This window comes from Taudactylus pleione, unplaced genomic scaffold (assembly GCF_031769625.1).
Source record: "Taudactylus pleione unplaced genomic scaffold, aTauple2 ptg000994l, whole genome shotgun sequence".
In the NCBI taxonomy this organism is placed as follows: domain Eukaryota; kingdom Metazoa; phylum Chordata; class Amphibia; order Anura; family Myobatrachidae; genus Taudactylus; species Taudactylus pleione.
This window is the reverse complement of record NW_028285395.1, coordinates 153086-177212: the sequence shown is the minus strand read 5'-3', so window position 1 is coordinate 177212 and position 24127 is coordinate 153086. Positions and strand designations below refer to the sequence as shown.

The window sequence follows — 24127 nt, the reverse complement described above, 5'->3', positions numbered from 1 at the left end:
AAGAAATGATTTAAAATATGACAAGTGGTGTCAGACATCTCATCTTTATTTGTGCCAGAAAGACGAGGTGGCCGAGTGGTTAAGGCGATGGACTGCTAATCCATTGTGTTCTGCACGCATGGGTTCAAATCTTGTCGGTTTGGAATTTTTTCCTTGGAAATGGAATTTTGCAAATAATGCTTCATAAGTGAAGCTGACACTCAAATGTCAAAAATAAACTAATTCAATTAAGAAATCTACGTCAATGAACAATGCTTTTCATTAAAGACATACATAGAACACATTTAAGGAAAATCTACCATTACTGTTATAGTAGAAGTCATGTCATTGGCCAAATGTGTATGTTATGATTTTTTGTCGTTTGTGATGGATCAACATGATGGTGTAGTAGTTCACAAATATAGGTTATGTCTAAAGTAAAATAAATGTTCTTTAAGCAAAGGCTCACTTGAAAGCGGAAATGCTAACAAGCCTGTGATATTGATGAGAACACAACCAATAATGTATAAAGAATTGATTGAAAACAAGACAAGTGGTGTTAAAAAACCCTTCTTTGTTTGTGCCAGAAAGACGAGGTGGCCGAGTGGTTAAGGCGATGGACTGCTAATCCATTGTGCTCTGCACGCATGGGTTCAAATCCCATCCTCGTCAGTTTGGAGTTGTTTGCTTGGAAATGGAATTTTTGCAAATAATGCTTCATAAGTGAAGCCAACACTCAAATGTCAAAAATAAACTAATTCAATTAAGAAATCTACTTCAAAGAACAATGCTTTTCATTAAAGACATACATAGCACACATTTAGTGAAATCTACCATTACTGTTATAGTAGAAGTGATGTCATTGGCCAGAACTGTAAGTTATGATTTTTTGTCATTTGTGATGGATCAACATGATGGTGTAGTAGTTCACAAATATAGGTTACGTTTAAAGTAAAATAAATGTTCTTTAAGCAAAAGCTCACTTGAAAGTGGACTTGCTAACAAGCCTGTGATATTGCTGAGAACACAACCTACAATGTATAAAGAATTGATTTAAAATATGACAACTGGTGTTAGAAAACCCTTCTTTATTTGTGCCAGAAAGAAGAGGTGGCCGAGTGGTTAAGGCGATGGACTTCACTTCACTTCACTTTACTTATGAAGCATTATTTGTAAAAATTCCTTTTCCAAGCAAACAATTCCAAACCGACGAGGATTGGATTTGAACCCATGCGTGCAGAGCACAATGCATTGTGCTCTGCATTCATGGGTTCCAATCCCATCCTCGTCGGTTTGGAATTGTTTGCTTGGAAATGGAATTTTTGCAAATAATGCTTCATAAGTGAAGCTGACACTCAAATGTCAAAAATAAACTATTTCAATTAAGAAATCTACTTCAATGAACAATGCTTTTCATTAAAGACATACATAGAACACATTTAGTGAAAATCTACCATTACTGTTATAGTAGAAGTCGTAGAAGTCATGTCATTTAGTGAAAATCTAAGCCAAATGTGTGTGTTATGATTTTTTGTCGTTTGTGATGGATCAACATGATGGTGTAGTAGTTCACAAATATAGGTTACGTTTAAAGTAAAATAAATGTTCTTTAAGCAAAGGCTCACTTGAAAGAGGACTTGCTAACAAGCCTGTGATATTGCTGAGAACACAACCAACAATGTATAAAGAAATGATTTAAAATATGACAAGTGGTGTCAGACAACTCATCTTTAGTTGTGCCAGAAAGACGAGGTGGCCGAGTGGTTAAGGCGATGGACTGCTAATCTATTGTGTTCTGCACGCATGGGTTCAAATCTTGTCGGTTTGGAATTTTTTCCTTGGAAATGGAATTTTGCAAATAATGCTTCATAAGTGAAGCTGACACTCAAATGTCAAAAATAAACTAATTCAATTAAGAAATCTACGTCAATGAACAATGCTTTTCATTAAAGACATACATAGAACACATTTAAGGAAAATCTACCATTACTGTTATAGTAGAAGTCATGTCATTTGCCTAATGTGTATGTTATGATTTTTTGTCATTTGTGATGGATCAACATGATGGTGTAGTAGTTCACAAATATAGGTTATGTCTAAAGTAAAATAAATGTTCTTTAAGCAAAGGCTCACTTGAAAGGGGACATGCTAACAAGCCTGTGATATTGATGAGAACACAACCAATAATGTATAAAGAATTGATTTAAAACAAGACAAGTGGTGTCAGAAAATCCTTCTTTATTTGTGCCAGAAAGATGAGGTGGCCGAGTGGTTAAGGCGATTGACTTCACTTCACTTCACTTTACTTATGAAGCATTATTTGTAAAAATTCCTTTTCCAAGCAAACAATTCCAAACCGACGAGGATTGGATTTGAACCCATGCGTGCAGAGCACAATCCATTGTGCTCTGCATTCATGGGTTCCAATCCCATCCTCGTTGGTTTGGAATTGTTTGCTTGGAAATGGAATTTTTGCAAATAATGCTTCATAAGTGAAGCTGACACTCAAATGTCAAAAATAAACTATTTCAATTAAGAAATCTACTTCAATGAACAATGCTTTTCATTAAAGACATACATAGAACACATTTAGTGAAAATCTACCATTACTGTTATAGTAGAAGTCGTAGAAGTCATGTCATTTAGTGAAAATCTAAGCCAAATGTGTGTGTTATGATTTTTTGTCGTTTGTGATGGATCAACATGATGGTGTAGTAGTTCACAAATATAGGTTACGTTTAAAGTAAAATAAATGTTCTTTAAGCAAAGGCTCACTTGAAAGAGGACTTGCTAACAAGCCTGTGATATTGCTGAGAACACAACCAACAATGTATAAAGAAATGATTTAAAATATGACAAGTGGTGTCAGACAACTCATCTTTATTTGTGCCAGAAAGACGAGGTGGCCGAGTGGTTAAGGCGATGGACTGCTAATCCATTGTGTTCTGCACGCATGGGTTCAAATCTTGTCAGTTTGGAATTTTTTCCTTGGAAATGGAATTTTGCAAATAATGCTTCATAAGTGAAGCTGACACTCAAATGTCAAAAATAAACTAATTCAATTAAGAAATCTACGTCAATGAACAATGCTTTTCATTAAAGACATACATAGAACACATTTAAGGAAAATCTACCATTACTGTTATAGTAGAAGTCATGTCATTGGCCTAATGTGTATGTTATGATTTTTTGTCATTTGTGATGGATCAACATGATGGTGTAGTAGTTCACAAATATAGGTTATGTCTAAAGTAAAATAAATGTTCTTTAAGCAAAGGCTCACTTGAAAGGGGACATGCTAACAAGCCTGTGATATTGATGAGAACACAACCAATAATGTATAAAGAATTGATTTAAAACAAGACAAGTGGTGTCAGAAAATCCTTCTTTATTTGTGCCAGAAAGATGAGGTGGCCGAGTGGTTAAGGCGATTGACTTCACTTCACTTCACTTTACTTATGAAGCATTATTTGTAAAAATTCCTTTTCCAAGCAAACAATTCCAAACCGACGAGGATTGGATTTGAACCCATGCGTGCAGAGCACAATCCATTGTGCTCTGCATTCATGGGTTCCAATCCCATCCTCGTCGGTTTGGAATTGTTTGCTTGGAAATGGAATTTTGGCAAATAATGCTTCATAAGTGAAGCTGACACTCAAATGTCAAAAATAAACTATTTCAATTAAGAAATCTACTTCAATGAACAATGCTTTTCATTAAAGACATACATAGAACACATTTAGTGAAAATCTACCATTACTGTTATGGTAGAAGTCGTAGAAGTCATGTCATTTAGTGAAAATCGAAGCCAAATGTGTGTGTTATGATTTTTTGTCGTTTGTGATGGATCAACATGATGGTGTAGTAGTTCACAAATATAGGTTACGTTTAAAGTAAAATAAATGTTCTTTAAGCAAAGGCTCACTTGAAAGAGGACTTGCTAACAAGCCTGTGATATTGCTGAGAACACAACCAACAATGTATAAAGAAATGATTTAAAATATGACAAGTGGTGTCAGACATCTCATCTTTATTTGTGCCAGAAAGACGAGGTGGCCGAGTGGTTAAGGCGATGGACTGCTAATCCATTGTGTTCTGCACGCATGGGTTCAAATCTTGTCGGTTTGGAATTTTTTCCTTGGAAATGGAATTTTGCAAATATTGCTTCATAAGTGAAGCTGACACTCAAATGTCAAAAATAAACTAATTCAATTAAGAAATCTACGTCAATGAACAATGCTTTTCATTAAAGACATACATAGAACACATTTAAGGAAAATCTACCATTACTGTTATAGTAGAAGTCATGTCATTGGCCAAATGTGTATGTTATGATTTTTTGTCGTTTGTGATGGATCAACATGATGGTGTAGTAGTTCACAAATATAGGTTATGTCTAAAGTAAAATAAATGTTCTTTAAGCAAAGGCTCACTTGAAAGCAGAAATGCTAACAAGCCTGTGATATTGATGAGAACACAACCAATAATGTATAAAGAATTGATTGAAAACAAGACAAGTGGTGTTAGAAAACCCTTCTTTGTTTGTGCCAGAAAGACGAGGTGGCCGAGTGGTTAAGGCGATGGACTGCTAATCCATTGTGATCTGCACGCATGGGTTCAAATCCCATCCTCGTCGGTTTGGAGTTGTTTGCTTGGAAATGGAATTTTTGCAAATAATGCTTCATAAGTGAAGCCAACACTCAAATGTCAAAAATACACTAATTCAATTAAGAAATCTACTTCAAAGAACAATGCTTTTCATTAAAGACATACATAGCACACATTTAGTGAAATCTACCATTACTGTTATAGTAGAAGTGATGTCATTGGCCAGAACTGTAAGTTATGATTTTTTGTCATTTGTGATGGATCAACATGATGGTGTAGTAGTTCACAAATATAGGTTACGTTTAAAGTAAAATAAATGTTCTTTAAGCAAAAGCTCACTTGAAAGTGGACTTGCTAACAAGCCTGTGATATTGATGAGAACACAACCTACAATGTATAAAGAATTGATTTAAAATATGACAACTGGTGTTAGAAAACCCTTCTTTATTTGTGCCAGAAAGAAGAGGTGGCCGAGTGGTTAAGGCGATGGACTTCACTTCACTTCACTTTACTTATGAAGCATTATTTGTAAAAATTCCTTTTCCAAGCAAACAATTCCAAACCGACGAGGATTGGATTTGAACCCATGCGTGCAGAGCACAATGCATTGTGCTCTGCATTCATGGGTTCCAATCCCATCCTCGTCGGTTTGGAATTGTTTGCTTGGAAATGGAATTTTTGCAAATAATGCTTCATAAGTGAAGCTGACACTCAAATGTCAAAAATAAACTATTTCAATTAAGAAATCTACTTCAATGAACAATGCTTTTCATTAAAGACATACATAGAACACATTTAGTGAAAGTCTACCATTACTGTTATAGTAGAAGTCGTAGAAGTCATGTCATTTAGTGAAAATCTAAGCCAAATGTGTGTGTTATGATTTTTTGTCGTTTGTGATGGATCAACATGATGGTGTAGTAGTTCACAAATATAGGTTACGTTTAAAGTAAAATAAATGTTCTTTAAGCAAAGGCTCACTTGAAAGAGGACTTGCTAACAAGCCTGTGATATTGCTGAGAACACAACCAACAATGTATAAAGAAATGATTTAAAATATGACAAGTGGTGTCAGACAACTCATCTTTATTTGTGCCAGAAAGACGAGGTGGCCGAGTGGTTAAGGCGATGGACTGCTAATCCATTGTGTTCTGCACGCATGGGTTCAAATCTTGTCGGTTTGGAATTTTTTCCTTGGAAATGGAATTTTGCAAATAATGCTTCATAAGTGAAGCTGACACTCAAATGTCAAAAATAAACTAATTCAATTAAGAAATCTACGTCAATGAACAATGCTTTTCATTAAAGACATACATAGAACACATTTAAGGAAAATCTACCATTACTGTTATAGTAGAAGTCATGTCATTGGCCTAATGTGTATGTTATGATTTTTTGTCATTTGTGATGGATCAACATGATGGTGTAGTAGTTCACAAATATAGGTTATGTCTAAAGTAAAATAAATGTTCTTTAAGCAAAGGCTCACTTGAAAGGGGACATGCTAACAAGCCTGTGATATTGATGAGAACACAACCAATAATGTATAAAGAATTGATTTAAAACAAGACAAGTGGTGTCAGAAAATCCTTCTTTATTTGTGCCAGAAAGATGAGGTGGCCGAGTGGTTAAGGCAATTGACTTCACTTCACTTCACTTTACTTATGAAGCATTATTTGTAAAAATTCCTTTTCCAAGCAAACAATTCCAAACCGACGAGGATTGGATTTGAACCCATGCGTGCAGAGCACAATCCATTGTGCTCTGCATTCATGGGTTCCAATCCCATCCTCGTCGGTTTGGAATTGTTTGCTTGGAAATGGAATTTTTGCAAATAATGCTTCATAAGTGAAGCTGACACTCAAATGTCAAAAATAAACTATTTCAATTAAGAAATCTACTTCAATGAACAATGCTTTTCATTAAAGACATACATAGAACACATTTAGTGAAAATCTACCATTACTGTTATAGTAGAAGTCGTAGAAGTCATGTCATTTAGTGAAAATCGAAGCCAAATGTGTGTGTTATGATTTTTTGTCGTTTGTGATGGATCAACATGATGGTGTAGTAGTTCACAAATATAGGTTACGTTTAAAGTAAAATAAATGTTCTTTAAGCAAAGGCTCACTTGAAAAAGGACTTGCTAACAAGCCTGTGATATTGCTGAGAACACAACCAACAATGTATAAAGAAATGATTTAAAATATGACAAGTGGTGTCAGACATCTCATCTTTATTTGTGCCAGAAAGACGAGGTGGCCGAGTGGTTAAGGCGATGGACTGCTAATCCATTGTGTTCTGCACGCATGGGTTCAAATCTTGTCGCTTTGGAATTTTTTCCTTGGAAATGGAATTTTGCAAATAATGCTTCATAAGTGAAGCTGACACTCAAATGTCAAAAATAAACTAATTCAATTAAGAAATCTACGTCAATGAACAATGCTTTTCATTAAAGACATACATAGAACACATTTAAGGAAAATCTACCATTACTGTTATAGTAGAAGTCATGTCATTGGCCAAATGTGTATGTTATGATTTTTTGTCGTTTGTGATGGATCAACATGATGGTGTAGTAGTTCACAAATATAGGTTATGTCTAAAGTAAAATAAATGTTCTTTAAGCAAAGGCTCACTTGAAAGCGGAAATGCTAACAAGCCTGTGATATTGATGAGAACACAACCAATAATGTATAAAGAATTGATTGAAAACAAGACAAGTGGTGTTAAAAAACCCTTCTTTGTTTGTGCCAGAAAGACGAGGTGGCCGAGTGGTTAAGGCGATGGACTGCTAATCCATTGTGCTCTGCACGCATGGGTTCAAATCCCATCCTCGTCAGTTTGGAGTTGTTTGCTTGGAAATGGAATTTTTGCAAATAATGCTTCATAAGTGAAGCCAACACTCAAATGTCAAAAATAAACTAATTCAATTAAGAAATCTACTTCAAAGAACAATGCTTTTCATTAAAGACATACATAGCACACATTTAGTGAAATCTACCATTACTGTTATAGTAGAAGTGATGTCATTGGCCAGAACTGTAAGTTATGATTTTTTGTCATTTGTGATGGATCAACATGATGGTGTAGTAGTTCACAAATATAGGTTACGTTTAAAGTAAAATAAATGTTCTTTAAGCAAAAGCTCACTTGAAAGTGGACTTGCTAACAAGCCTGTGATATTGCTGAGAACACAACCTACAATGTATAAAGAATTGATTTAAAATATGACAACTGGTGTTAGAAAACCCTTCTTTATTTGTGCCAGAAAGAAGAGGTGGCCGAGTGGTTAAGGCGATGGACTTCACTTCACTTCACTTTACTTATGAAGCATTATTTGTAAAAATTCCTTTTCCAAGCAAACAATTCCAAACCGACGAGGATTGGATTTGAACCCATGCGTGCAGAGCACAATGCATTGTGCTCTGCATTCATGGGTTCCAATCCCATCCTCGTCGGTTTGGAATTGTTTGCTTGGAAATGGAATTTTTGCAAATAATGCTTCATAAGTGAAGCTGACACTCAAATGTCAAAAATAAACTATTTCAATTAAGAAATCTACTTCAATGAACAATGCTTTTCATTAAAGACATACATAGAACACATTTAGTGAAAATCTACCATTACTGTTATAGTAGAAGTCGTAGAAGTCATGTCATTTAGTGAAAATCTAAGCCAAATGTGTGTGTTATGATTTTTTGTCGTTTGTGATGGATCAACATGATGGTGTAGTAGTTCACAAATATAGGTTACGTTTAAAGTAAAATAAATGTTCTTTAAGCAAAGGCTCACTTGAAAGAGGACTTGCTAACAAGCCTGTGATATTGCTGAGAACACAACCAACAATGTATAAAGAAATGATTTAAAATATGACAAGTGGTGTCAGACAACTCATCTTTAGTTGTGCCAGAAAGACGAGGTGGCCGAGTGGTTAAGGCGATGGACTGCTAATCTATTGTGTTCTGCACGCATGGGTTCAAATCTTGTCGGTTTGGAATTTTTTCCTTGGAAATGGAATTTTGCAAATAATGCTTCATAAGTGAAGCTGACACTCAAATGTCAAAAATAAACTAATTCAATTAAGAAATCTACGTCAATGAACAATGCTTTTCATTAAAGACATACATAGAACACATTTAAGGAAAATCTACCATTACTGTTATAGTAGAAGTCATGTCATTTGCCTAATGTGTATGTTATGATTTTTTGTCATTTGTGATGGATCAACATGATGGTGTAGTAGTTCACAAATATAGGTTATGTCTAAAGTAAAATAAATGTTCTTTAAGCAAAGGCTCACTTGAAAGGGGACATGCTAACAAGCCTGTGATATTGATGAGAACACAACCAATAATGTATAAAGAATTGATTTAAAACAAGACAAGTGGTGTCAGAAAATCCTTCTTTATTTGTGCCAGAAAGATGAGGTGGCCGAGTGGTTAAGGCGATTGACTTCACTTCACTTCACTTTACTTATGAAGCATTATTTGTAAAAATTCCTTTTCCAAGCAAACAATTCCAAACCGACGAGGATTGGATTTGAACCCATGCGTGCAGAGCACAATCCATTGTGCTCTGCATTCATGGGTTCCAATCCCATCCTCGTTGGTTTGGAATTGTTTGCTTGGAAATGGAATTTTTGCAAATAATGCTTCATAAGTGAAGCTGACACTCAAATGTCAAAAATAAACTATTTCAATTAAGAAATCTACTTCAATGAACAATGCTTTTCATTAAAGACATACATAGAACACATTTAGTGAAAATCTACCATTACTGTTATAGTAGAAGTCGTAGAAGTCATGTCATTTAGTGAAAATCTAAGCCAAATGTGTGTGTTATGATTTTTTGTCGTTTGTGATGGATCAACATGATGGTGTAGTAGTTCACAAATATAGGTTACGTTTAAAGTAAAATAAATGTTCTTTAAGCAAAGGCTCACTTGAAAGAGGACTTGCTAACAAGCCTGTGATATTGCTGAGAACACAACCAACAATGTATAAAGAAATGATTTAAAATATGACAAGTGGTGTCAGACAACTCATCTTTATTTGTGCCAGAAAGACGAGGTGGCCGAGTGGTTAAGGCGATGGACTGCTAATCCATTGTGTTCTGCACGCATGGGTTCAAATCTTGTCAGTTTGGAATTTTTTCCTTGGAAATGGAATTTTGCAAATAATGCTTCATAAGTGAAGCTGACACTCAAATGTCAAAAATAAACTAATTCAATTAAGAAATCTACGTCAATGAACAATGCTTTTCATTAAAGACATACATAGAACACATTTAAGGAAAATCTACCATTACTGTTATAGTAGAAGTCATGTCATTGGCCTAATGTGTATGTTATGATTTTTTGTCATTTGTGATGGATCAACATGATGGTGTAGTAGTTCACAAATATAGGTTATGTCTAAAGTAAAATAAATGTTCTTTAAGCAAAGGCTCACTTGAAAGGGGACATGCTAACAAGCCTGTGATATTGATGAGAACACAACCAATAATGTATAAAGAATTGATTTAAAACAAGACAAGTGGTGTCAGAAAATCCTTCTTTATTTGTGCCAGAAAGATGAGGTGGCCGAGTGGTTAAGGCGATTGACTTCACTTCACTTCACTTTACTTATGAAGCATTATTTGTAAAAATTCCTTTTCCAAGCAAACAATTCCAAACCGACGAGGATTGGATTTGAACCCATGCGTGCAGAGCACAATCCATTGTGCTCTGCATTCATGGGTTCCAATCCCATCCTCGTCGGTTTGGAATTGTTTGCTTGGAAATGGAATTTTGGCAAATAATGCTTCATAAGTGAAGCTGACACTCAAATGTCAAAAATAAACTATTTCAATTAAGAAATCTACTTCAATGAACAATGCTTTTCATTAAAGACATACATAGAACACATTTAGTGAAAATCTACCATTACTGTTATAGTAGAAGTCGTAGAAGTCATGTCATTTAGTGAAAATCGAAGCCAAATGTGTGTGTTATGATTTTTTGTCGTTTGTGATGGATCAACATGATGGTGTAGTAGTTCACAAATATAGGTTACGTTTAAAGTAAAATAAATGTTCTTTAAGCAAAGGCTCACTTGAAAGAGGACTTGCTAACAAGCCTGTGATATTGCTGAGAACACAACCAACAATGTATAAAGAAATGATTTAAAATATGACAAGTGGTGTCAGACATCTCATCTTTATTTGTGCCAGAAAGACGAGGTGGCCGAGTGGTTAAGGCGATGGACTGCTAATCCATTGTGTTCTGCACGCATGGGTTCAAATCTTGTCGGTTTGGAATTTTTTCCTTGGAAATGGAATTTTGCAAATATTGCTTCATAAGTGAAGCTGACACTCAAATGTCAAAAATAAACTAATTCAATTAAGAAATCTACGTCAATGAACAATGCTTTTCATTAAAGACATACATAGAACACATTTAAGGAAAATCTACCATTACTGTTATAGTAGAAGTCATGTCATTGGCCAAATGTGTATGTTATGATTTTTTGTCGTTTGTGATGGATCAACATGATGGTGTAGTAGTTCACAAATATAGGTTATGTCTAAAGTAAAATAAATGTTCTTTAAGCAAAGGCTCACTTGAAAGCAGAAATGCTAACAAGCCTGTGATATTGATGAGAACACAACCAATAATGTATAAAGAATTGATTGAAAACAAGACAAGTGGTGTTAGAAAACCCTTCTTTGTTTGTGCCAGAAAGACGAGGTGGCCGAGTGGTTAAGGCGATGGACTGCTAATCCATTGTGATCTGCACGCATGGGTTCAAATCCCATCCTCGTCGGTTTGGAGTTGTTTGCTTGGAAATGGAATTTTTGCAAATAATGCTTCATAAGTGAAGCCAACACTCAAATGTCAAAAATACACTAATTCAATTAAGAAATCTACTTCAAAGAACAATGCTTTTCATTAAAGACATACATAGCACACATTTAGTGAAATCTACCATTACTGTTATAGTAGAAGTGATGTCATTGGCCAGAACTGTAAGTTATGATTTTTTGTCATTTGTGATGGATCAACATGATGGTGTAGTAGTTCACAAATATAGGTTACGTTTAAAGTAAAATAAATGTTCTTTAAGCAAAAGCTCACTTGAAAGTGGACTTGCTAACAAGCCTGTGATATTGATGAGAACACAACCTACAATGTATAAAGAATTGATTTAAAATATGACAACTGGTGTTAGAAAACCCTTCTTTATTTGTGCCAGAAAGAAGAGGTGGCCGAGTGGTTAAGGCGATGGACTTCACTTCACTTCACTTTACTTATGAAGCATTATTTGTAAAAATTCCTTTTCCAAGCAAACAATTCCAAACCGACGAGGATTGGATTTGAACCCATGCGTGCAGAGCACAATGCATTGTGCTCTGCATTCATGGGTTCCAATCCCATCCTCGTCGGTTTGGAATTGTTTGCTTGGAAATGGAATTTTTGCAAATAATGCTTCATAAGTGAAGCTGACACTCAAATGTCAAAAATAAACTATTTCAATTAAGAAATCTACTTCAATGAACAATGCTTTTCATTAAAGACATACATAGAACACATTTAGTGAAAATCTACCATTACTGTTATAGTAGAAGTCGTAGAAGTCATGTCATTTAGTGAAAATCTAAGCCAAATGTGTGTGTTATGATTTTTTGTCGTTTGTGATGGATCAACATGATGGTGTAGTAGTTCACAAATATAGGTTACGTTTAAAGTAAAATAAATGTTCTTTAAGCAAAGGCTCACTTGAAAGAGGACTTGCTAACAAGCCTGTGATATTGCTGAGAACACAACCAACAATGTATAAAGAAATGATTTAAAATATGACAAGTGGTGTCAGACAACTCATCTTTATTTGTGCCAGAAAGACGAGGTGGCCGAGTGGTTAAGGCGATGGACTGCTAATCCATTGTGTTCTGCACGCATGGGTTCAAATCTTGTCGGTTTGGAATTTTTTCCTTGGAAATGGAATTTTGCAAATAATGCTTCATAAGTGAAGCTGACACTCAAATGTCAAAAATAAACTAATTCAATTAAGAAATCTACGTCAATGAACAATGCTTTTCATTAAAGACATACATAGAACACATTTAAGGAAAATCTACCATTACTGTTATAGTAGAAGTCATGTCATTGGCCTAATGTGTATGTTATGATTTTTTGTCATTTGTGATGGATCAACATGATGGTGTAGTAGTTCACAAATATAGGTTATGTCTAAAGTAAAATAAATGTTCTTTAAGCAAAGGCTCACTTGAAAGGGGACATGCTAACAAGCCTGTGATATTGATGAGAACACAACCAATAATGTATAAAGAATTGATTTAAAACAAGACAAGTGGTGTCAGAAAATCCTTCTTTATTTGTGCCAGAAAGATGAGGTGGCCGAGTGGTTAAGGCAATTGACTTCACTTCACTTCACTTTACTTATGAAGCATTATTTGTAAAAATTCCTTTTCCAAGCAAACAATTCCAAACCGACGAGGATTGGATTTGAACCCATGCGTGCAGAGCACAATCCATTGTGCTCTGCATTCATGGGTTCCAATCCCATCCTCGTCGGTTTGGAATTGTTTGCTTGGAAATGGAATTTTTGCAAATAATGCTTCATAAGTGAAGCTGACACTCAAATGTCAAAAATAAACTATTTCAATTAAGAAATCTACTTCAATGAACAATGCTTTTCATTAAAGACATACATAGAACACATTTAGTGAAAATCTACCATTACTGTTATAGTAGAAGTCGTAGAAGTCATGTCATTTAGTGAAAATCGAAGCCAAATGTGTGTGTTATGATTTTTTGTCGTTTGTGATGGATCAACATGATGGTGTAGTAGTTCACAAATATAGGTTACGTTTAAAGTAAAATAAATGTTCTTTAAGCAAAGGCTCACTTGAAAAAGGACTTGCTAACAAGCCTGTGATATTGCTGAGAACACAACCAACAATGTATAAAGAAATGATTTAAAATATGACAAGTGGTGTCAGACATCTCATCTTTATTTGTGCCAGAAAGACGAGGTGGCCGAGTGGTTAAGGCGATGGACTGCTAATCCATTGTGTTCTGCACGCATGGGTTCAAATCTTGTCGCTTTGGAATTTTTTCCTTGGAAATGGAATTTTGCAAATAATGCTTCATAAGTGAAGCTGACACTCAAATGTCAAAAATAAACTAATTCAATTAAGAAATCTACGTCAATGAACAATGCTTTTCATTAAAGACATACATAGAACACATTTAAGGAAAATCTACCATTACTGTTATAGTAGAAGTCATGTCATTGGCCAAATGTGTATGTTATGATTTTTTGTCGTTTGTGATGGATCAACATGATGGTGTAGTAGTTCACAAATATAGGTTATGTCTAAAGTAAAATAAATGTTCTTTAAGCAAAGGCTCACTTGAAAGCGGAAATGCTAACAAGCCTGTGATATTGATGAGAACACAACCAATAATGTATAAAGAATTGATTGAAAACAAGACAAGTGGTGTTAGAAAACCCTTCTTTGTTTGTGCCAGAAAGACGAGGTGGCCGAGTGGTTAAGGCGATGGACTGCTAATCCATTGTGCTCTGCACGCATGGGTTCAAATCCCATCCTCGTCGGTTTGGAGTTGTTTGCTTGGAAATGGAATTTTTGCAAATAATGCTTCATAAGTGAAGCCAACACTCAAATGTCAAAACTAAACTAATTCAATTAAGAAATCTACTTCAAAGAACAATGCTTTTCATTAAAGACATACATAGCACACATTTAGTGAAATCTACCATTACTGTTATAGTAGAAGTGATGTCATTGGTCAGAACTGTAAGTTATGATTTTTTGTCATTTGTGATGGATCAACATGATGGTGTAGTAGTTCACAAATATAGGTTACGTTTAAAGTAAAATAAATGTTCTTTAAGCAAAAGCTCACTTGAAAGTGGACTTGCTAACAAGCCTGTGATATTGCTGAGAACACAACCTACAATGTATAAAGAATTGATTTAAAATATGACAACTGGTGTTAGAAAACCCTTCTTTATTTGTGCCAGAAAGAAGAGGTGGCCGAGTGGTTAAGGCGATGGACTTCACTTCACTTCACTTTACTTATGAAGCATTATTTGTAAAAATTCCTTTTCCAAGCAAACAATTCCAAACCGACGAGGATTGGATTTGAACCCATGCGTGCAGAGCACAATGCATTGTGCTCTGCATTCATGGGTTCCAATCCCATCCTCGTCGGTTTGGAATTGTTTGCTTGGAAATGGAATTTTTGCAAATAATGCTTCATAAGTGAAGCTGACACTCAAATGTCAAAAATAAACTATTTCAATTAAGAAATCTACTTCAATGAACAATGCTTTTCATTAAAGACATACATAGAACACATTTAGTGAAAATCTACCATTACTGTTATAGTAGAAGTCGTAGAAGTCATGTCATTTAGTGAAAATCTAAGCCAAATGTGTGTGTTATGATTTTTTGTCGTTTGTGATGGATCAACATGATGGTGTAGTAGTTCACAAATATAGGTTACGTTTAAAGTAAAATAAATGTTCTTTAAGCAAAGGCTCACTTGAAAGAGGACTTGCTAACAAGCCTGTGATATTGCTGAGAACACAACCAACAATGTATAAAGAAATGATTTAAAATATGACAAGTGGTGTCAGACAACTCATCTTTATTTGTGCCAGAAAGACGAGGTGGCCGAGTGGTTAAGGCAATGGACTGCTAATCCATTGTGTTCTGCACGCATGGGTTCAAATCTTGTCGGTTTGGAATTTTTTCCTTGGAAATGGAATTTTGCAAATAATGCTTCATAAGTGAAGCTGACACTCAAATGTCAAAAATAAACTAATTCAATTAAGAAATCTACGTCAATGAACAATGCTTTTCATTAAAGACATACATAGAACACATTTAAGGAAAATCTACCATTACTGTTATAGTAGAAGTCATGTCATTGGCCTAATGTGTATGTTATGATTTTTTGTCATTTGTGATGGATCAACATGATGGTGTAGTAGTTCACAAATATAGGTTATGTCTAAAGTAAAATAAATGTTCTTTAAGCAAAGGCTCACTTGAAAGGGGACATGCTAACAAGCCTGTGATATTGATGAGAACACAACCAATAATGTATAAAGAATTGATTTAAAACAAGACAAGTGGTGTCAGAAAATCCTTCTTTATTTGTGCCAGAAAGATGAGGTGGCCGAGTGGTTAAGGCGATTGACTTCACTTCACTTCACTTTACTTATGAAGCATTATTTGTAAAAATTCCTTTTCCAAGCAAACAATTCCAAACCGACGAGGATTGGATTTGAACCCATGCGTGCAGAGCACAATCCATTGTGCTCTGCATTCATGGGTTCCAATCCCATCCTCGTCGGTTTGGAATTGTTTGCTTGGAAATGGAATTTTGGCAAATAATGCTTCATAAGTGAAGCTGACACTCAAATGTCAAAAATAAACTATTTCAATTAAGAAATCTACTTCAATGAACAATGCTTTTCATTAAAGACATACATAGAACACATTTAGTGAAAATCTACCATTACTGTTATAGTAGAAGTCGTAGAAGTCATGTCATTTAGTGAAAATCGAAGCCAAATGTGTGTGTTATGATTTTTTGTCGTTTGTGATGGATCAACATGATGGTGTAGTAGTTCACAAATATAGGTTACGTTTAAAGTAAAATAAATGTTCTTTAAGCAAAGGCTCACTTGAAAGAGGACTTGCTAACAAGCCTGTGATATTGCTGAGAACACAACCAACAATGTATAAAGAAATGATTTAAAATATGACAAGTGGTGTCAGACATCTCATCTTTATTTGTGCCAGAAAGACGAGGTGGCCGAGTGGTTAAGGCGATGGACTGCTAATCCATTGTGTTCTGCACGCATGGGTTCAAATCTTGTCGGTTTGGAATTTTTTCCTTGGAAATGGAATTTTGCAAATAATGCTTCATAAGTGAAGCTGACACTCAAATGTCAAAAATAAACTAATTCAATTAAGAAATCTACGTCAATGAACAATGCTTTTCATTAAAGACATACATAGAACACATTTAAGGAAAATCTACCATTACTGTTATAGTAGAAGTCATGTCATTGGCCTAATGTGTATGTTATGATTTTTTGTCATTTGTGATGGATCAACATGATGGTGTAGTAGTTCACAAATATAGGTTATGTCTAAAGTAAAATAAATGTTCTTTAAGCAAAGGCTCACTTGAAAGGGGACATGCTAACAAGCCTGTGATATTGATGAGAACACAACCAATAATGTATAAAGAATTGATTTAAAACAAGACAAGTGGTGTCAGAAAATCCTTCTTTATTTGTGCCAGAAAGATGAGGTGGCCGAGTGGTTAAGGCGATTGACTTCACTTCACTTCACTTTACTTATGAAGCATTATTTGTAAAAATTCCTTTTCCAAGCAAACAATTCCAAACCGACGAGGATTGGATTTGAACCCATGCGTGCAGAGCACAATCCATTGTGCTCTGCATTCATGGGTTCCAATCCCATCCTCGTCGGTTTGGAATTGTTTGCTTGGAAATGGAATTTTGGCAAATAATGCTTCATAAGTGAAGCTGACACTCAAATGTCAAAAATAAACTATTTCAATTAAGAAATCTACTTCAATGAACAATGCTTTTCATTAAAGACATACATAGAACACATTTAGTGAAAATCTACCATTACTGTTATAGTAGAAGTCGTAGAAGTCATGTCATTTAGTGAAAATCGAAGCCAAATGTGTGTGTTATGATTTTTTGTCGTTTGTGATGGATCAACATGATGGTGTAGTAGTTCACAAATATAGGTTACGTTTAAAGTAAAATAAATGTTCTTTAAGCAAAGGCTCACTTGAAAGAGGACTTGCTAACAAGCCTGTGATATTGCTGAGAACACAACCAACAATGTATAAAGAAATGATTTAAAATATGACAAGTGGTGTCAGACATCTCATCTTTATTTGTGCCAGAAAGACGAGGTGGCCGAGTGGTTAAGGCGATGGACTGCTAATCCATTGTGTTCTGCACGCATGGGTTCAAATCTTGTCGGTTTGGAATTTTTTCCTTGGAAATGGAATTTTGCAAATAATGCTTCATAAGTGAAGCTGACACTCAAATGTCAAAAATAAACTAATTCAATTAAGAAATCTACGTCAATGAACAATGCTTTTCATTAAAGACATACATAGAACACATTTAAGGAAAATCTACCATTACTGTTATAGTAGAAGTCATGTCATTGGCCTAATGTGTATGTTATGATTTTTTGTCATTTGTGATGGATCAACATGATGGTGTAGTAGTTCACAAATATAGGTTATGTCTAAAGTAAAATAAATGTTCTTTAAGCAAAGGCTCACTTGAAAGGGGACATGCTAACAAGCCTGTGATATTGATGAGAACACAACCAATAATGTATAAAGAATTGATTTAAAACAAGACAAGTGGTGTCAGAAAATCCTTCTTTATTTGTGCCAGAAAGATGAGGTGGCCGAGTGGTTAAGGCGATTGACTTCACTTCACTTCACTTTACTTATGAAGCATTATTTGTAAAAATTCCTTTTCCAAGCAAACAATTCCAAACCGACGAGGATTGGATTTGAACCCATGCGTGCAGAGCACAATCCATTGTGCTCTGCATTCATGGGTTCCAATCCCATCCTCGTCGGTTTGGAATTGTTTGCTTGGAAATGGAATTTTGGCAAATAATGCTTCATAAGTGAAGCTGACACTCAAATGTCAAAAATAAACTATTTCAATTAAGAAATCTACTTCAATGAACAATGCTTTTCATTAAAGACATACATAGAACACATTTAGTGAAAATCTACCATTACTGTTATAGTAGAAGTCGTAGAAGTCATGTCATTTAGTGAAAATCGAAGCCAAATGTGTGTGTTATGCTTTTTTGTCGTTTGAGATGGATCAACATGATGGTGTAGTAGTTCACAAATATAGGTTACGTTTAAAGTAAAATAAATGTTCTTTAAGCAAAGGCTCACTTGAAAGAGGACTTGCTAACAAGCCTGTGATATTGCTGAGAACACAACCAACAATGTATAAAGAAATGATTTAAAATATGACAAGTGGTGTCAGACATCTCATCTTTATTTGTGCCAGAAAGACGAGGTGGCCGAGTGGTTAAGGCGATGGACTGCTAATCCGTTGTGTTCTGCACGCATGGGTTCAAATCTTGTCGGTTTGGAATTTTTTCCTTGGAAATGGAATTTTGCAAATAATGCTTCATAAGTGAAGCTGACACTCAAATGTCAAAAATAAACTAATTCAATTAAGAAATCTACGTCAATGAACAATGCTTTTCATTAAAGACATACATAGAACACATTTAAGGAAAATCTACCATTACTGTTATAGTAGAAGTCATGTCATTGGCCAAATGTGTATGTTATGATTTTTTGTCGTTTGTGATGGATCAACATGATGGTGTAGTAGTTCACAAATATAGGTTATGTCTAAAGTAAAATAAATGTTCTTTAAGCAAAGGCTCACTTGAAAGCAGAAATGCTAACAAGCCTGTGATATTGATGAGAACACAACCAATAATGTATAAAGAATTGATTGAAAACAAGACAAGTGGTGTTAGAAAACCCTTCTTTGTTTGTGCCAGAAAGACGAGGTGGCCGAGTGGTTAAGGCGATGGACTGCTAATCCATTGTGATCTGCACGCATGGGTTCAAATCCCATCCTCGTCGGTTTGGAGTTGTTTGCTTGGAAATGGAATTTTTGCAAATAATGCTTCATAAGTGAAGCCAACACTCAAATGTCAAAAATACACTAATTCAATTAAGAAATCTACTTCAAAGAACAATGCTTTTCATTAAAGACATACATAGCACACATTTAGTGAAATCTACCATTACTGTTATAGTAGAAGTGATGTCATTGGCCAGAACTGTAAGTTATGATTTTTTGTCATTTGTGATGGATCAACATGATGGTGTAGTAGTTCACAAATATAGGTTACGTTTAAAGTAAAATAAATGTTCTTTAAGCAAAAGCTCACTTGAAAGTGGACTTGCTAACAAGCCTGTGATATTGCTGAGAACACAACCTACAATGTATAAAGAATTGATTTAAAATATGACAACTGGTGTTAGAAAACCCTTCTTTATTTGTGCCAGAAAGAAGAGGTGGCCGAGTGGTTAAGGCGATGGACTTCACTTCACTTCACTTTACTTATGAAGCATTATTTGTAAAAATTCCTTTTCCAAGCAAACAATTCCAAACCGACGAGGATTGGATTTGAACCCATGCGTGCAGAGCACAATGCATTGTGCTCTGCATTCATGGGTTCCAATCCCATCCTCGTCGGTTTGGAATTGTTTGCTTGGAAATGGAATTTTTGCAAATAATGCTTCATAAGTGAAGCTGACACTCAAATGTCAAAAATAAACTATTTCAATTAAGAAATCTACTTCAATGAACAATGCTTTTCATTAAAGACATACATAGAACACATTTAGTGAAAATCTACCATTACTGTTATAGTAGAAGTCGTAGAAGTCATGTCATTTAGTGAAAATCTAAGCCAAATGTGTGTGTTATGATTTTTTGTCGTTTGTGATGGATCAACATGATGGTGTAGTAGTTCACAAATATAGGTTACGTTTAAAGTAAAATAAATGTTCTTTAAGCAAAGGCTCACTTGAAAGAGGACTTGCTAACAAGCCTGTGATATTGCTGAGAACACAACCAACAATGTATAAAGAAATGATTTAAAATATGACAAGTGGTGTCAGACAACTCATCTTTATTTGTGCCAGAAAGACGAGGTGGCCGAGTGGTTAAGGCGATGGACTGCTAATCTATTGTGTTCTGCACGCATGGGTTCAAATCTTGTCGGTTTGGAATTTTTTCCTTGGAAATGGAATTTTGCAAATAATGCTTCATAAGTGAAGCTGACACTCAAATGTCAAAAATAAACTAATTCAATTAAGAAATCTACGTCAATGAACAATGCTTTTCATTAAAGACATACATAGAACACATTTAAGGAAAATCTACCATTACTGTTATAGTAGAAGTCATGTCATTGGCCTAATGTGTATGTTATGATTTTTTGTCATTTGTGATGGATCAACATGATGGTGTAGTAGTTCACAAATATAGGTTATGTCTAAAGTAAAATAAATGTTCTTTAAGCAAAGGCTCACTTGAAAGGGGACATGCTAACAAGCATGTGATATTGATGAGAACACAACCAATAATGTATAAAGAATTGATTTAAAACAAGACAAGTGGTGTCAGAAAATCCTTCTTTATTTGTGCCAGAAAGATGAGGTGGCCGAGTGGTTAAGGCGATTGACTTCACTTCACTTCACTTTACTTATGAAGCATTATTTGTAAAAATTCTTTTTCCAAGCAAACAATTCCAAACCGACGAGGATTGGATTTGAACCCATGCGTGCAGAGCACAATCCATTGTGCTCTGCATTCATGGGTTCCAATCCCATCCTCGTCGGTTTTATAATTGTTTGCTTGGAAATGGAATTTTTGCAAATAATGCTTCATAAGTGAAGCTGACACTCAAATGTCAAAAATAAACTATTTCAATTAAGAAATCTACTTCAATGAACAATGCTTTTCATTAAAGACATACATAGAACACATTTAGTGAAAATCTACCATTACTGTTATAGTAGAAGTCGTAGAAGTCATGTCATTTAGTGAAAATCTAAGCCAAATGTGTGTGTTATGATTTTTTGTCGTTTGTGATGGATCAACATGATGGTGTAGTAGTTCACAAATATAGGTTACGTTTAAAGTAAAATAAATGTTCTTTAAGCAAAGGCTCACTTGAAAGAGGACTTGCTAACAAGCCTGTGATATTGCTGAGAACACAACCAACAATGTATAAAGAAATGATTTAAAATATGACAAGTGGTGTCAGACAACTCATCTTTATTTGTGCCAGGAAGACGAGGTGGCCGAGTGGTTAAGGCGATGGACTGCTAATCCATTGTGTTCTGCACGCATGGGTTCAAATCTTGTCAGTTTGGAATTTTTTCCTTGGAAATGGAATTTTGCAAATAATGCTTCATAAGTGAAGCTGACACTCAAATGTCAAAAATAAACTAATTCAATTAAGAAATCTACGTCAATGAACAATGCTTTTCATTAAAGACATACATAGAACACATTTAAGGAAAATCTACCATTACTGTTATAGTAGAAGTCATGTCATTGGCCTAATGTGTATGTTATGATTTTTTGTCATTTGTGATGGATCAACATGATGGTGTTGTAGTTCACAAATATAGGTTATGTCTAAAGTAAAATAAATTTTCTTTAAGCAAAGGCTCACTTGAAAGGGGACATGCTAACAAGCCTGTGATATTGATTAGAACACAACCAATAATGTATAAAGAATTGATTGAAAACAAGACAAGTGGTGTTAGAAAACCCATCTTTGTTTGTGCCAGAAAGACGAGGTGGCCGAGTGGTTAAGGCGATGGACTGCTAATCCATTGTGCTCCGCACGCATGGGTTCAAATCCCATCCTCGTCGGTTTGGAGTTGTTTGCTTGGAAATGGAATTTTTGCAAATAATGCTTCATAAGTGAAGCCAACACTCAAATGTCAAAAATAAACTAATTCAATTAAGAAATCTACATCAAAGAACAATGCTTTTCATTAAAGACATACATAGCACACATTTAGTGAAATCTACCATTACTGTTATAGTAGAAGTGATGTCATTGGCCAGATCTGTAAGTTATGATTTTTTGTCATTTGTGCTGGATCAACATGATGGTGTAGTAGTTCACAAATATAGGTTACGTTTAAAGTAAAATAAATGTTCTTTAAGCAAAAGCTCACTTGAAAGTGGACTTGCTGACAAGCCAGTGATATTGCTGAGAACACAACCTACGATGTATAAAGAATTGATTTAAAATATGACAACTGGTGTTAGAAAACCCTTCTTTATTTGTGCCAGAAAGATGAGGTGGCCGAGTGGTTAAGGCGATGGACTTCACTTCACTTCACTTTACTTATGAAGCATTATTTGTAAAAATTCCTTTTCCAAGCAAACAATTCCAAACCGACGAGGATTGGATTTGAACCCATGCGTGCAGAGCACAATCCATTGTGCTCTGCATTCATGGGTTCCAATCCCATCCTCGTCGGTTTGGAATTGTTTGCTTGGAAATGGAATTTTTGCAAATAATGCTTCATAAGTGAAGCTGACACTCAAATGTCAAAAATAAACTATTTCAATTAAGAAATCTACTTCAATGAACAATGCTTTTCATTAAAGACATACATAGAACACATTTAGTGAAAATCTACCATTACTGTTATAGTAGAAGTCGTAGAAGTCATGTCATTTAGTGAAAATCTAAGCCAAATGTGTGTGTTATGATTTTTTGTCGTTTGTGATGGATCAACATGATGGTGTAGTAGTTCACAAATATAGGTTACGTTTAAAGTAAAATAAATGTTCTTTAAGCAAAGGCTCACTTGAAAGAGGACTTGCTAACAAGCCTGTGATATTGCTGAGAACACAACCAACAATGTATAAAGAAATGATTTAAAATATGACAAGTGGTGTCAGACAACTCATCTTTATTTGTGCCAGAAAGACGATGTGGCCGAGTGGTTAAGGCGATGGACTGCTAATCCATTGTGTTCTGCACGCATGGGTTCAAATCTTGTCGGTTTGGAATTTTTTCCTTGGAAATGGAATTTTGCAAATAATGCTTCATAAGTGAAGCTGACACTCAAATGTCAAAAATAAACTAATTCAATTAAGAAATCTACGTCAATGAACAATGCTTTTCATTAAAGACATACATAGAACACATTTAAGGAAAATCTACCATTACTGTTATAGTAGAAGTCATGTCATTGGCCAAATGTGTATGTTATGATTTTTTGTCGTTTGTGATGGATCAACATGATGGTGTATTAGTTCACAAATATAGGTTATGTCTAAAGTAAAATAAATGTTCTTTAAGCTAAGGCTCACTTGAAAGGGGACATGCTAACAAGCCTGTGATATTGATGAGAACACAACCAATAATGTATAAAGAATTGATTTAAAACAAGACAAGTGGTGTTAGAAAACCCTTCTTTGTTTGCGCCAGAAAGATGAGGTGGCCGAGTGGTTAAGGCGATGGACTGCTAATCCATTGTGCTCTGCACGCATGGGTTCAAATCCCATCCTCGTCGGTTTGGAGTTGTTTGCTTGGAAATGGAATTTTTGCAAATAATGCTTCATAAGTGAAGCCAACACTCAAATGTCAAAAATAAACTAATTCAATTAAGAAATCTACATCAAAGAACAATGCTTTTCATTAAAGACATACATAGCACACATTTAGTGAAATCTACCATTACTGTTATAGTAGAAGTGATGTCATTGGCCAGATCTGTAAGTTATGATTTTTTGTCATTTGTGCTGGATCAACATGATGGTGTAGTAGTTCACAAATATAGGTTACGTTTAAAGTAAAATAAATGTTCTTTAAGCAAAAGCTCACTTGAAAGTGGACTTGC

At 34.9% G+C, this 24127-nt stretch overlaps 8 non-coding genes across 8 annotated transcripts; all 8 read left to right on the top strand.

Moving 5' to 3' along the window:
* Positions 1-569: 569 nt before the first annotated feature.
* Positions 570-651, top strand: TRNAS-GCU (transfer RNA serine (anticodon GCU)). The gene has a single exon. It is a non-coding gene; the product is annotated as a tRNA-Ser (tRNA).
* Positions 652-4533: 3882 nt separating this feature from the next.
* TRNAS-GCU (transfer RNA serine (anticodon GCU)) lies at positions 4534-4615 on the top strand. The gene has a single exon. It is a non-coding gene; the product is annotated as a tRNA-Ser (tRNA).
* Positions 4616-7347: 2732 nt separating this feature from the next.
* On the top strand, positions 7348-7429 carry TRNAS-GCU (transfer RNA serine (anticodon GCU)). The gene has a single exon. It is a non-coding gene; the product is annotated as a tRNA-Ser (tRNA).
* A 3882-nt stretch (positions 7430-11311) lies between these two features.
* TRNAS-GCU (transfer RNA serine (anticodon GCU)) lies at positions 11312-11393 on the top strand. Its single transcript has one exon. It is a non-coding gene; the product is annotated as a tRNA-Ser (tRNA).
* A 2732-nt stretch (positions 11394-14125) lies between these two features.
* TRNAS-GCU (transfer RNA serine (anticodon GCU)) lies at positions 14126-14207 on the top strand. The gene has a single exon. It is a non-coding gene; the product is annotated as a tRNA-Ser (tRNA).
* Positions 14208-19239: 5032 nt separating this feature from the next.
* Positions 19240-19321, top strand: TRNAS-GCU (transfer RNA serine (anticodon GCU)). The gene has a single exon. It is a non-coding gene; the product is annotated as a tRNA-Ser (tRNA).
* A 2733-nt stretch (positions 19322-22054) lies between these two features.
* Positions 22055-22136, top strand: TRNAS-GCU (transfer RNA serine (anticodon GCU)). The gene has a single exon. It is a non-coding gene; the product is annotated as a tRNA-Ser (tRNA).
* Positions 22137-23718: 1582 nt separating this feature from the next.
* Positions 23719-23800, top strand: TRNAS-GCU (transfer RNA serine (anticodon GCU)). Its single transcript has one exon. It is a non-coding gene; the product is annotated as a tRNA-Ser (tRNA).
* The last annotated feature ends 327 nt before the right edge of the window (positions 23801-24127 follow it).